The 13,995-nt window shown below is 39.8% G+C and overlaps 1 protein-coding gene across 1 annotated transcript in view; it reads left to right on the top strand.

Moving 5' to 3' along the window:
• Positions 1-13,995, top strand: part of ZNF804A (zinc finger protein 804A) — a 159,430-nt gene that overhangs the window by 124,129 nt on the left and 21,306 nt on the right. The gene's annotated exons all lie outside the window — the stretch shown is intronic.

The following is a 13,995-nucleotide window of genomic DNA, read 5'->3' as shown; positions in this document are numbered from 1 at the left end:
AGAGATGACTTACTGGGAGGTATTTGTTGCAACAGATGTGGATAGGAAACTTGAAATACTCTTTGGTACACTTTCTTTTGGTGCAGATACAGTTCCGAAATGGGCTATGATTTTACTTAAATGCATTGAATATAAAAAAACCTGCAGTAATGAAAAGTTTCTGGCTCAGCTCACAATAAGATATGTGTTAGCTTTGAAAACATTGGAATTTACAGTTTTCCCAGCACATTTTATCACCGCACCTCCAAGTTGTGCATCCTACTTTGGTAACATAAAAGCAGTGCTTCCACATAACAAGAGAGACAGTGCATGCCAGTGCAATGTCCTGGTCTCCGGAGGGGTCAGGACTGTGTAATTCAGAGGAAAATACTATGCATCTTGACTCCACCAGAGAGAGATACTTAATGTAAAGATAAGTAATAACCGTGCAGGAAATTTCTACTTAGTCCACTTAGCTGGTAATTAGTCTGTATCTTTTTTTTTTAAATCTGCTGAAATCATACGGCTGTGGATCTGGATTGCTTTTCATTCTGATTGAATCTCCCCTTGTCCTGTAATTCTGCTCAGGGTGAACATCTATGAGTTGCTACACACATTTTATATCTGTATTATGTAAGCCAATGTTTTGCTTTGCTTTCCTTCAGCACTTCTCCCTGAAACACTTCCCTCTCTCTCTCACTGGTATTTTTATTTAGCCCATAATTTACACTGTCTGTGAGTGTTGGATTTAGTTTTGAGAACAACACAGATGTGGACCTCAGCAGCAATAGCAATCTATGAGAAGCTGGAGGGAAAGATATATTAGATAAGAAAATATCAGATAGCTTCATTGCATCCTATAGATATTTATTATGAGTTGCAACTATTTTTAATTAAAACACAGCTGGAATTTATTCTTCAGGTGTTATGTTCACAGAGCAGCACCTTACTGATGGAAGGCAGGAAAAAAGAAGTGATGGGCAGAGACTTCCCCACTTGAACTCTCTTAGGATTTTTATTTATTAATATTTAAGTGCTCTGAAGCACTTTTAAATAATGAGAACCTGAAGGCTGCAGTGTTCATTCCTCTATTCAGTGTTGATGAAAAACTGATTTTGAAACTGAGGTGAGGTGTGAGACTGAACATGGACTTGTTTCCAGTGGTTCACGTAGGTATTCTTGTTTTCTGATGGCTTTAGACAGGAGATGGTGGGCATTGCACCAGCGTCTGGTGGAGCACAGCAGATCCTACCTCTCCATCTTTTTTGTGGGGGGCCTGTGTGTCTGTGTTTGCATGTGGCTTTGTGGATGTGTTTGGTGAAACACAGGAAGCCGTCCTCTTACTCTGGAAGACCTCCACAAGTCTAATCTCCATGGGACGAAATCAGACAAAAGTGTCTAGTTTTCCAGTAGAAAAAATTGTATGGATGCTTGTTTGGGCGAAGTAGGAGTGAGAGGAACAGATAATCTGTCTTTGGATTTTGCTTCATATTTTTCTCTAACTTTCTCCCTTTCATTACACCTTTCTACTAATAATGGACAGGTAAGAGGAAGCACTTTCTAGAAAAAGTTTCCCATGATCCAAGAACAGTTGTAAGCATATGCAGACAGTTCAGTTTCAGTGATCCCAGCACCTGACAGTGGTTTCTATATGATCAAATGGATGAAAGCTGTGCCTAAACCTGAGTTCATCCCAGCGGTTCTGAAAGGCCATACTTAATCCTAATTGAGCACTCTGTTATCACACTATCTAAACCATGGGATGGTTTATCAGAGAAAATGTTTGCAACAGCTCCTGTACCTTAATTTTATTGTAGAAGATTTTCTTTCAGTCAACTCAAAGGTCGCTAGCACATAAATTTACAGGATTTAAAGTAGAAGATTTTGTAATTATGTGGCTTTCCTCCATTGAATAGGGGGCCTGTACTGTCAGGGGTTGGTTGTGTTTTGATTTATTGTGTCTTATAGCTTCTGAACACCTGCTTTGAGATAGTATGAGGGCCTTCTGACCGGTCCAGAAAGAAGTTATAGGAATAGGGCAAAACTAATTTTATTTCCTAGGACCTGAAGGAGTTCAGACCAGTGTCTCAAGATCTCCACTGCCTCTGTTAGTGTTTTCTTGTTCTTAGCTTTGACAATATGGTTTGGAAAGCAATATCTGTAGCCTTTATGAAATACTCCTGGAAAAGTAACTTGCGAGCAGCCAGTGGTAATGGAGAAAAATGAACTCTTTTGTTTGCTTTGAATGCCTAGACCAAAAAAAAAAAACCCCAAAACCAACAAACCCAAAATAAAATGCAGGTGTCTTTAAAGACAAAAATGTTCTGTGTTCAATATGGAGAGAAATGTATCTGAGGCAGAACTGCTGTTATTTAGTGTAGTAATGAGAGAATTGCTATTTGATGATGATGGTCTTAAATCATGGAATGCAGTTTTTGAGACCCATGCCAGGACTTTAAAAGCATCTGTATGATTTTATGCAGCATTTCTTAAGTATTTGGAAGTGCATGAGGAGCTCTCTGAAGTGCTGTATTCATGCAGGGTGAAAAAAATCCTGCCTGTGTTCCTCGAAACGCTGTGGTTTTGATAAATGTGGTGAGCATTAAGTCTAGGGCTCTGAATGACCTTCGTCTCATAGCCGTTCAGAGTCGGTGAGTTGTTTTGTCTTGTCAGTGAAGAAGGCTGGATCACACAGCTAGGTCCTCTACATCAGTCATTCCTTAAGAGACTTTTGTCACTACAAGAATGAAGTGGGTTTATTCCTGTATTTGAAAGTCTTCCTCTCCATCCCAGAGCTTCTGATTAATCCCTAATATCACAGCAGTGCACCCAAGCTTGGTGCTTTTTCCTCTCCTGCGAGTACTCTTCCAAATATCAAACAACCACCAAAAAAAAAAGCTGTGATGAAAAATAAAATTAATAGCCCTAATGTATTTGCGTCTAGATATGCAAATACAATCAATTAAGTAAATAATAAGTAGGAATTTTTCCCCACAGAATCAGAGGTCATTTCTCAAACTGTGTCTCTCTGGATTAAAATGATCTCCCTGCTCTAGAAATGTATTTTAAATTGTATGGAAGTACTAAAACACAAGTTACACAGGAAGACTAAATTAGTAGGTGTCTTCTTTCCCTATTACAGACACAGATTTCTCTTGTCTACATTTTTCTCGTTTCTATGTGTTCTTCTTTGCAGATTTGTTAGGAAATCAATGCCAAATAAGTTAGAGAGTATCAATCTGTGGCCAATCAGAAGTCCAAACTTTGAAAATCTTTATGTGTTTGAATAAATATTTCTGGGAATATGAGTGAAGAAAAAGAAATTTGGCAGTGGAAAGGTGTGGTTAGGCATAACAATAATAATAAAACCATAATTTTACTAAAGGTATACCTCCTATGAGGTATGATGCATAAGGTATAAAGTAAGAGCAGTGTGGCACATTTGGGGATGCCAGTATTCTCAGCAAAGCATTGTTTGACTCTGCAATTTAAAAACAAAGCAGCAAATCCTTGTAGTCATCATTACAGGCTTTTTAAAAATAATCTCATTGCGAGTTACTCCCTCTTAAAAAAGAACCGATATCTCTTCTACTTGGTTGGCACCTGCAGAGGGTGCACTGCAGTGCATCTGCTGGTCCCGAGTAGGTCAGCTCAGGGCACTGCGCTGGATCCGCTCACAGGCCATCTGCAGCTCCTGGCAGAGCCAAAGAGTTCGTATCTGTTTGAAGAGAAATGGGACACATAGAGAATTGCAAAGTGAAAGAAATTAACTACTTACCGGGAGCAAACAGTATTTTATCTTGTTTTTTTCAGACCTGATTTTTGCAGGTTGGGTCCCACTGGAACTATTTGAATCGGACTAAGACAGAGGCAACATGTTGTATACCATCTTGGAAATACAGAAGTAATGATTCTCAAAAAAAGTGTCATCTTCTAGAGCAATATGTCAATAAAGAGCTTTATTGTAGTACAGAATAAAACCTTAAGCGCTTAAAAAATGTTCTGAAGATTTGCTTCATAAGCAAAACAAATGTGATACATAGTGGGTCACAGTTTTGGGGATGTTAACCAATAAGGGATTTCCTAAAATAAGAATTTTAAAACTTCTGTTTCTCCAGTTTTAAGTGTAGCCCTTCCTGTGGATAAGCTGGAGTTGGTTCCCTGATAGAGTAACAGTGAAGGGGATCACAAGCAGCGACGCAGAGCAGGAGAGCTCTCGTTTTGTGTCGTGTGTCTGGTTTTGCCAGGCTCTGCTTGATGAGATGTGTCTGAGAGGAGAGGCTGGAGGCAGAGCCCAAGGCTGGCTGCTCTCAGCTGTGTCCCATCTTTTTCCACCGGCCAGCAGCCCCGCTATAGCCCCATGCTGCCTGACATTGCATTGCATTTTGCTGGACCTCGCTGTGCACTGAACCCAGCCAGGAGGGATGTTTAAGATGACAAAATAGACAAGGCGGCCATGGTGAGAATTTATGGCTGTGAAAATCCCTGAGAGTGAGAAAATAAATCACTTCTCCAAGCACCACCTAGGCTGGTCTTGGATCAGAAAAATGCCGGTGTGGATGTCTCAGTGCCAAGCCCACGGTGTCCTGTGTGACTGAGAGGGCGGGTGCCTTTCTGCAGGGAGAGTGGGGGCGAGCAGCAGGAAGGCAGCTGCAGTCCCAGCTGCTTCATGCCCCGCTGGGGAAGGTGTGACCCCGGTGCGTGACCCCCATGCCTGACCCCCGTGCATGCCGTTGGATGGAGCTTGTGGGAAACTGGGGTGGGAAGCACTTGCAGCGTCATTTTTTTTCCATTTCTTGCAAGTGAAAATAATTCTTTACAATACATTTCAGTACGCTTTCTCTTCTTTGTAGCTAATGGACTTATCACTTTTTAACATCAGATAGGATTCTTGCAGCTGAGTTTTCTGGAATGGAGAAATTTTATATTCCTTCCCTAACTTCATGGTAGAAGAGAGCAATGTCTCATGTGTCCTTGTGGGCAGGCAGTCTTAACTTTTCGAATGTTAAGCAAGCATAGACGAGGATTTAAACATTTTTGTTTGAATCGATCTTGTGTAGCTCTTTCTTACTGTTATTGCTTTCCCAGAATGTAACTTGGCATCTCTTCCTATATTTCTTTTTTTTTGTCAGGAAAAGAGAGTCACCTTTGTAGCCTTTTTAAATATTAACAGAACACAAACAAATGTTCAGATATGTGTTCATATACATATGTATATTTGTAATGCACATACAACCACAAAATGACCCCCTCCTCTTCCAAACACACACTGCTCTATCACTGTATTTCAATTTTTTTCCCATTAATATTGCATTATTTAATGGTCTTTTGTGGTTGGATTGGGGTTTGTTTGTATTTTAGTAAAAAGCTTCCTTTTAAGTTTTAAGCATTTATACTGACAGTAATACTAATAAGGGTCATCACCAGACCTATTAATTATAGCTCAGCACTGCTTGGTAGCATTGGAACAGAGTATTGCAATAGACACTGTGCTTCCTTTCTCAACTCCTTTAAAAAAAAAACCCAACCAACCTGCTGCTGTTACTCTGAAGAGAAAGGCAAAACTGCCAACACAACAGGACCACACTGGGCCATGAAGGAGGAGGGAAACACAAATGAGGGTCTCTGCAACTTTGCAACGAAGGATGTGCCCAGAGCAAATGCTGGGGAGGAATTTCCAAGAGGGAGCCTGTTTCTGGATGGCGGGCTGCCAAGAGTGCTGCTTCTGGGGTCACCCTGGGTGGGTGGTTTTGGGCAGGTTTTGGTGTAGACAAAGTGAAGGGCAGGGAATTAATTAGCAGGAACTGGAAGGCTTCAGGAAAAGGGGAAATCTAGTCCCATTGCATTAGGTCACTTGGAAAGCGTTTTGCTGGTCTGTCAGTGATGTGTCTGCATTGGAAGGCTGCAAATGATAGTCTGTATTCTGCTTTACAGAATGTATTTTAAAATAAATAGTTAAGTTCTGTTATTTAGGCATACTTCAGTATATTTTGGGAGAAACTTCATGCATTGTTTCCTGAATGAAAGAAAAAAATATCTATTTTCCTTCCAGTTTTTATTTTACCTGTAAAATTTAATCCCAGAAATTGGCTGCTTGGTTGGTATCAGTGTAACAGAGTATTTGGGTCCTCTTCAGCTCAGAACTTGTACTGATGGGTTAGATGAGGATATTTTTGAGTAAAATATTAATCGTGCAAAATCCAATTTTGTTGCCAACCAATATTCTGTTCACTCGTTACCAAAAAAGACATATCGCTACGTTCCTGCCTTAGTAATTACAGCAGAAAAGATACTGCATAACGTTTTCTGTTTTTCATGTTTGGGAAATTCTGTTCTGTAATAATGTTTGATTAACTAATTGACTTATTTGTTCTGAAGAGGTGTTTTTAGAACAAACATAATTATAGTGGAGAAGTATATACCCTGTCTGTCCCACTAATAGCCTGCAAACAGAATATTAACCCCATGCACTGAGACTTCTAATTCCACGAGGAGCCTGTTCTGTAACACAGGAGCAGCCTTACCCAGCTGCAACCCTTCCTGAATGTAGAAACTTGCTATTTATCCTCAGTTCTTCAATTTTTTCTGTTTTGAATTATTGCAGCCTTCTCCTTTCTGTCCTTTTCAATATCCAGATCAGTTTGATAACCTGATAAATCAGTAATGTTATATCTCCATGAAAAAAAAATTACAAATTTAATTCAAGCACCCATTGTTCACTTATTATTTTCTTCCAAATCTAGATTGAGCAAGTTACTTTGTGGGGCGGGGGAATGCAGCCCCAGTGCAAAGAGGGAGGGAGGGAGGAATAAGGGACAAGAAGAAACATGGTTTACTCCATACGTCTCCCTGGCATGCATTTCTACTATTGTGTGGTTCACTCTTTTATTTAAAACCGTGCTCATAAATTTCAGTTCAGCTTTGTCTTTTTAAATCAATTAGTGAAATTTTCTACATGTAACTTAGTTGAACTTGAGGCTAATTTTAAACTTTGCTTTACCATATCAGCATTTATCATGTTTCTGCTGTTTGGCCAACGCTGTTGCAAATGAAAATATTTTTTTCATTCAGCACTAAGATAAGAATGGACATCATAATTAGGATTTCAGGATAGGAAATAATACAGTGTTCCAGCACATGATTCCTGAGGCATCATGCATATTGTAATGCATCTTTTGGCATACAGTGTTTTGATGCGGAGAAATGATTAAAAGCTTGTGTTATACAAACTGGGAGATCAGATGATAGTTTACCTATCACTTGCTTTCTTGTGTTAGGCTATAGATCAGCTAAGCAGTTATCTGGAAGAAAAATACTCTTTTTTATTTTCATTCATTCCTTAACAGAATCAATCTCCCAGAGTTAATTTAACCATTTTTATGGCTGCAAAGTTCAAACCAATCAACAAAATACCTTTTCTGTAATTTTCAGAAATTCCAAATGCAGTTGCATTGCTGTCCTGAAAGTAATCAAGTAGAATATAGATTAAGTGTAAGTAATGAATAATATGAAAAGTATTTTGTTACTCCACGGTTTTGAGCTGTCAGTGATCATAGAGAAAAATGGTATTTACAATGAAGTTTTACATTTTCTTAAATGAAGGAGAAACTAATATGTTGGTAGTAATATATTAAATTCTGGGCTGTCAAGGTGAATAATTTTTTTGTGACATTAACATGATTTAATTTGCTAAAACAATGTAGTGGTGCATGTGAATGGTTAGTAGTCCATGTCTGATGCTGCAAAAGCCACCTTACAGTTTTCTATTTGCTACCAAAAAAAAAAAGTTTGGGATACCTTTTTTTTTTCTTAGGAGCCCTGCTAGAATTATATTTTATGCCCTACAGCTTGTGCATGCTGGTTTACATGTGAGAGTTCATTCTTCATTGGGAAGAACTGAACAACCTTTTCAGTACAAGCCATAGTAAATCTTAGGGTAATTATTGCAGTCTTTGCTGATCCATGCAAAATCAATCCTTCATTCATTTCAGAAAGAGCTTGTTCTTTTTTCAGTGGTGGTTCTGACCTGTTGACGAAACATAGTCTTGCAATCAGCATTGCCTTTTGTGAAGAGATGTGATGAGGCAAACAAACTCTATGGAAGTGATGGTTTCCCTCAAGTGATGATTCCTGCTCAGTCTGTGTGCTGCGTGCAGTAGGACATTGGGACCTCTACGGAGCCAGGGGTTAACTTACGGTACATCTAAGGAGAAGCAGTATGTCTGGGCAGACGACTAGCACTGTAGTTTCTTTAGGCAGACTAGTGCTACTCTAGAAATCATAATTACTGTTGTTCCACATATTTTAATTGCAGTTCAGTAGCAGCTTATACAGAAATGTCTTCCAATTCCTAAACTGCTCTAGGAGCGTTCAGCAAAGTCTCAAATACGAACTTGGGTTTTTCTTCTTTTCTCCACATGCAGTCAATGCAGTCTTGGAACAATTTAGCTGCAGAGCCTCTTCTATGTTCGTAGTTGGCTTTTGGATTTGAGCTGCAGTGGTTAGCTGGCTGGCTTTTGGTTTGGTTTGGTTTTTAATTAGTGCTACAACTACAGCTGTCCAGTAAAGGTCTGAGTGACTCCCTAATTTGAACTTTCCGCACCATCACACTGCAAATGACTGAAACAAGAAAGACATAAATAAGGGCTCTGTGAGCATTTGTAGGGACAGATTAGGTGAGCAGGAATGCAGTCTGTTTTGACATCTGTTGGCTGACAGGCAGTAGCCCTTGTTTAAGAAGATTTCAAGAGTCAGTGGAAACGAAAGCTAGAAGTGTGCCCCTGCCTTCAGTCCTGTTTGTATTTTGGATTCAGCTGAGCCTTTTCCTTCATCTCAAGGATACCATACACTGTTATTCCAGTAATACCTCCTAGTTTCTCTCTGTGCTCTCACCTGTGCTTGTTCATGACAAAACATCTTTGTGACAAACCTGAATTATTCTGTAAAGGACCTTTCAATTTCTTCCAAAGTCTCCATGTGTGGCAAAAGAGTAGTGGTTCAACATCAAATGATTGAAAGTGTTGATGTCTTTTGGTTGAATGCTTTATTTTACTTTTTTTAAGACATTCAAGCTGCAGAACACAATATAAATACAGTCTCCGTGACTGCGCATCCTTCTTTTTCCTTGAATTGTCTGTTCCAACAGCATGTTGCATCTTTTCTTAAATTAGAACCGACAAGAGATCCATGGTATACTGTAATATAAATAATAAATAATAGTAATTCAGGTTCATTCATGATTAATGCTACTACTTTTAAATGCCCAGCTTCTCTGATATGACTTATTGCTGTTGTCTTGATGTGCAGTCTTGATATACCTAATGATACCAAGAGAGAACACAAAAAGTTAGCTCTGCACCTGTAAACTACCTTCCCTTTTCTAGCACTGAAATTCAAGAAAATAAAAAATCTATTCAATGAAAACCTCCACCTTCTTTAATGCTGATTTTTATTTATTTATTTTTAACCACCTTTTTTGTATATTTTTCTATAGCTATTAAGTGCTTGCTTGCACTGGCATCTGTACGTTCACATCTGGTACAGGATCTCATTGTGTTACGTGATTTATAACTACAGAGAGATATATTGGCTACAAATCGCTTGTAATAGGAGCTAGAAACAGAGCAAGAGACTCACAGCGATAGCGTGGAAGAGAAGGGTTACAACAGTACCAGAGGTTAGGGATCATTTTTGCAGACTCCCTTAAGGATCAGATCTTGTCCTCACCTCTGTGCATCTTCCTCCCCCACTATTATTGTTGTCTCTCTCCTGGCAGCAAGAAAAGCAGCTGCACCCCTGGCCAAGGGGGCTTTCATGGGGGCATGCTGGTTACAGTGAGTATTGCAAGAGCAGGGCACTTGTTTAAGGATACTTAAGGTTATCAATAGTCTGTCTCATGGACAAAAGACATGGTATGAGACATTGCTGTCACTAGGTATGATAAAAAATGGAAGGCTATATTGATTTGAAAACGAACTCACAAATGGGACAAATTAGAAAAAAAGTGTAATAAGTGAATGAAGCATTAAAATGATGCTTACCAAACTCAGCCTTAGTTGTTTTCACTCTCTTTTGCTGAGCAAGCATTAAGCTAACATGCATCGTTCTCTTTTTCTTCTCTTTTGTGAGACAGAGGATGGTGCCACTTCTCTTTCCGTCTTATCTCTCTTTGCAATTGCACTTTTCTGCCCCAGCAGGAGACTTTTCTTCTATGCCATCTCAAGACTCATTTCTTGCTTAATGAATCTTTCTTTTTTCCTTTGTTTGGATGTGAGTACAACACATGCTACTGATGTGGGTTACTTCATTTTCTTCCCTCATTTCTGCCCGTAGTTACATGATTTGCATTTCTAAGGAATACCCCAATTAGTATATGCTCTTGGCATCAGCCTACTGTATAAGACTGGTTAAAAGTTATGTATTATATAATGAGAAATATATTGAAAATACTATCTAAGGTAAATTATAGTCTATCTGTGAGCATTATATGCTCACTGAATAAGAACATTTGACTCGACCTGTCTCACATCTGCTTTGCCTACAAAGGCTGTAACCTCTTCACTGAGCACTCAGTGTTTGCTTGCACAGTAGAAGCTCTAATCTGAGTTACTCCTTGGTGACCAACACTGCCAACATCTTCAAATGGACAGACCCAATATAACTGAGTTCAACTTGGATCTCAAAGAGGAAAGCAGGTTTCTGAGGGGCAGGTGAAATCACTGGGGGATTAACAGCTAAAAAAAAAAAAACTCTACAGGGAATCTTTGTAAGGAGATTTTTGTGTTCACATGCTTAGAAGTAGGTCAGGCCTGAAGCAGATGTCCATCCGCCCCATGCCAAAATTCCTATCAAAAAAAATCAGAGTAAGGAGGAGTGGCTGTCCAAGCAAAGCTCTCATAACAGCTGAGCAGTAGGATTTGCAATGGTGAGAGCTGGGCGGTCCTAAAATGGTGGATGTTGAATAACCTCACTTATGATGATGAGGTGGGGCGATACTTTATTTAAGTAATGGTAGATAACGTCTTAAATGATAGCTACTCTTTTCCAAATGACTCTGCGGGTAGTGGATTTTCTTTTCAAGCACTGTTCGGATATCTTGCTTTGGCTCTGCACACCTGCCTGGCTATGAACAAAGGGAACCTAGAATAGCTAATGACTCATCTCTCTGCCTTGATTAACAGGAAGATCAACAAGGCAAAAGTAATGTCATATCATTTTCCTTAAGCAATAGTGAGGAGAAAAGACTCTGTATTAAAAACTACTGGGTTTGGAAGCTTCTTATTCCCTTAAAGGGGATTTAAGATAAAATTCAAGGTTTATGTCTTCATTTGAGTCCAGCTTCTCTACCTGCTCATTACGATGGAGATTCACTGCTACAAAGGGGCTTCTGTGCCTTCCTCAGTGGGTATGCACTGGGAGGTTTGACTCCTTTGCAAGTCCCTCGGGTTGCCACCTGAATTGGAGACATTTGATCTGTAATTCATTGTTAAGTATGTAACTGAGAATAACAGTTCTCAGGTTCAAGCAGTGTACATATCTTTTCTTGGTCCACTGCAGAGGGTGAGTGATTCTGCAGGTGAAGCCAACCCAGTTCTTCATTGTTCTGATTTTTTTTTTTTTTTAAGTGAAAGGAAAAAAAAGCAGAGTCGTGTTTCTGAGCTCGGTTAACTCTTCGGGTGAGCCTCACATAAACAAGTTAATGGCTCTGCATGCTGTGCAAGGTCTGAATTTAACAGGGAGTCAGAGTGAGGGAAACAAGGGCAGCCAGTGAGGTCAGGGAGGGAGCAATACCCTGCCTGCCCTTGCGCTTATTGAGGGGAGAGCTCATCTTCCCGCGGGAAGTGGCTGCAGGCGTGCGGGAGTCTGCTCGGCTCTCTGCAGCATCAGGCGCCCTGAGTAGGTGCCTTTTACTCCCTGAGCAGGGATTGTGTGTAGCTGGAGGATGTAAAGTGGTATGGTGTGCCCTCCTGAGCACTTCACTTCAAGCACTCATTCATATGTGTGCACTTTGGAAAATAAAAAATAAATAAAATAAAATACACAGTGTTCATAACAAAAATCTAAAATACTAGTCACTTCTGGGAGCACAGATGATTTCTACAAAGTAAACTGTCTGGTATGCTGCTAAGGAAAATATTTTCTTGTACATTTGTAATTGCTGTCATTGACAATAAAATTGCTTAAAATATAAGATAATGGTAGTGTGTTGCCTACCATGACAGCAACTGTAAAAGGTTTTGGCCTTTAGTACACTTTCATGGGTGCTCTACAGAGGAACTGACACTTCCATTTATTAACTTGTAATTGTCCAAAATAAATTCTGCTTTTTTCCCCTCCCACTAGATTGAAGCCTAGTATATGTTAATTGTGCTGGCTCTTCTCCTGGCCTGACACCTTGACAGCTCTTGTCAGCTTTTAAAAGTTATTCCCTTATGAAAACTGTACCTCTACTGGTTATTCTCCCATAATGGCCTTGCCCCTCATCTCTTCTGTGTTTTTTAATTCTGACACCAAAGTTTATGCTTAGCATTGCCCCCTGACAGGAGAGCGTTCTCTAATGACTAGCAGTAGGTCAGCACTCCCTGTTTCAGAGAGAACGCAAAAAAATTAAATCCAGCATTTCGGTTTGCAAGTGTCAGCCTGGGGCTCTTGCTTTACTAAGACTCAGGTATTTGCTCTTGATTAAAGAAATGAGGTTGTACAGTAAACTGATTTATTAGCTATACCACCCAGTGCTCTCATCTCATCAAATCTCACACTGTGCAGGACTAGAACATCTCATAATTTCTAAAAAAAGACTGCTAATTAACATTTATGTGCTACAGGACATGATGGTGCTTCAACAGGTGGCACTTTTTCCTTTGAGTTGGCACTGGAGCAATATAATTCTGTTGCCGGTGTTGCTGCCTTCGAGATATAAAATTGAGACCTTGACCACCACGATAATTGAAGTTCCCTGACTGCTTTCTTAGGAGCGAGGGTGGTAACTCCAGTTGTGCACTGGCCAAAATCCAGGCAGGTAATTAGATTCTGTTACATTAATCCCCCCTGCAGCTTCAGCTGATGATAGAGGCTTCTTCTGTTCCCATCCTCGCTGTTCAGTGTAATTGGTGTGCACCGTCAGACAGCTGCCGCCGTCTAAGTCAAGAGCAGTTGTGTTTCATTGATGAACAATGTGGTACAGGTGTACTCCTCAATCCCAGCACCTGGAAAAGAATAAAAAGCAATTGTTACACTGTAGAATTCATTGCTATCGAAAAGATAGGTTTGGGGTAAGGAAAAATACTACTCTGAGTACTTAAGTTGCCAGAAATCACTGGTTTCTGCATTTGGGTTACATGTCAGCAGATGAACGGTGCAATTACCTCAGCAATAATCAGATCACATTGAAAAGAACACAAGTTAAAGGCAATGCTTTTGCTTCCACTTGCTGAAAGTGCAGTAGCAGAATATTATTTGGGAGAGTTTGATGTGTTTTGATGTGGTTTTTTTTTTCTGATGACTACTCTGATGTGCTCTGGAATCTAAGTTTTTCTCCCTCTGACCTGGAAGATGGTGAAGTTACAATAATGTGGGGAACACACAGTAACTGGGAGAGGCCAATAAACTGTTCCTTTTCAGGTCATTGACTCTGAAGTATAATAACCTCTGTTAACACAGTGTAACTAATGGTTTCACTATATTCAGGATCTTCAAGAGTGAAAGGCAAAACTACCAAAATTGGTAGTAATTAGATGTTCATTTTCATGTTCCACTTGGGCTGAGCCTGGAAAACCAAGCTGCCAACTCTGTTGCCCCAAAAAGCAGGGACTAGAAAGACCAGTTCTTAGAAAATATGATTGTCTCCCCAAGTTCTCCCATTACCTTCAGGATTAAGAATGAGAAAATGGAAGACATTTCCATCATAAACCTAATTCAGAGGGCCATTATGGAAGACCAGAAATAGCTGAGGAGCTGTACAAGAGGAAGCATCAACTAATTCAAATGTGAATGGACATTAAAAGTAACATGACTTAG

Source organism: Pelecanus crispus, chromosome 5 (assembly GCF_030463565.1).
Source record: "Pelecanus crispus isolate bPelCri1 chromosome 5, bPelCri1.pri, whole genome shotgun sequence".
Classification (NCBI taxonomy): Eukaryota; Metazoa; Chordata; class Aves; order Pelecaniformes; family Pelecanidae; genus Pelecanus; species Pelecanus crispus.
Note: the sequence above shows the minus strand (reverse complement) of the source record. Positions and strands in the feature narration are given on the sequence as shown.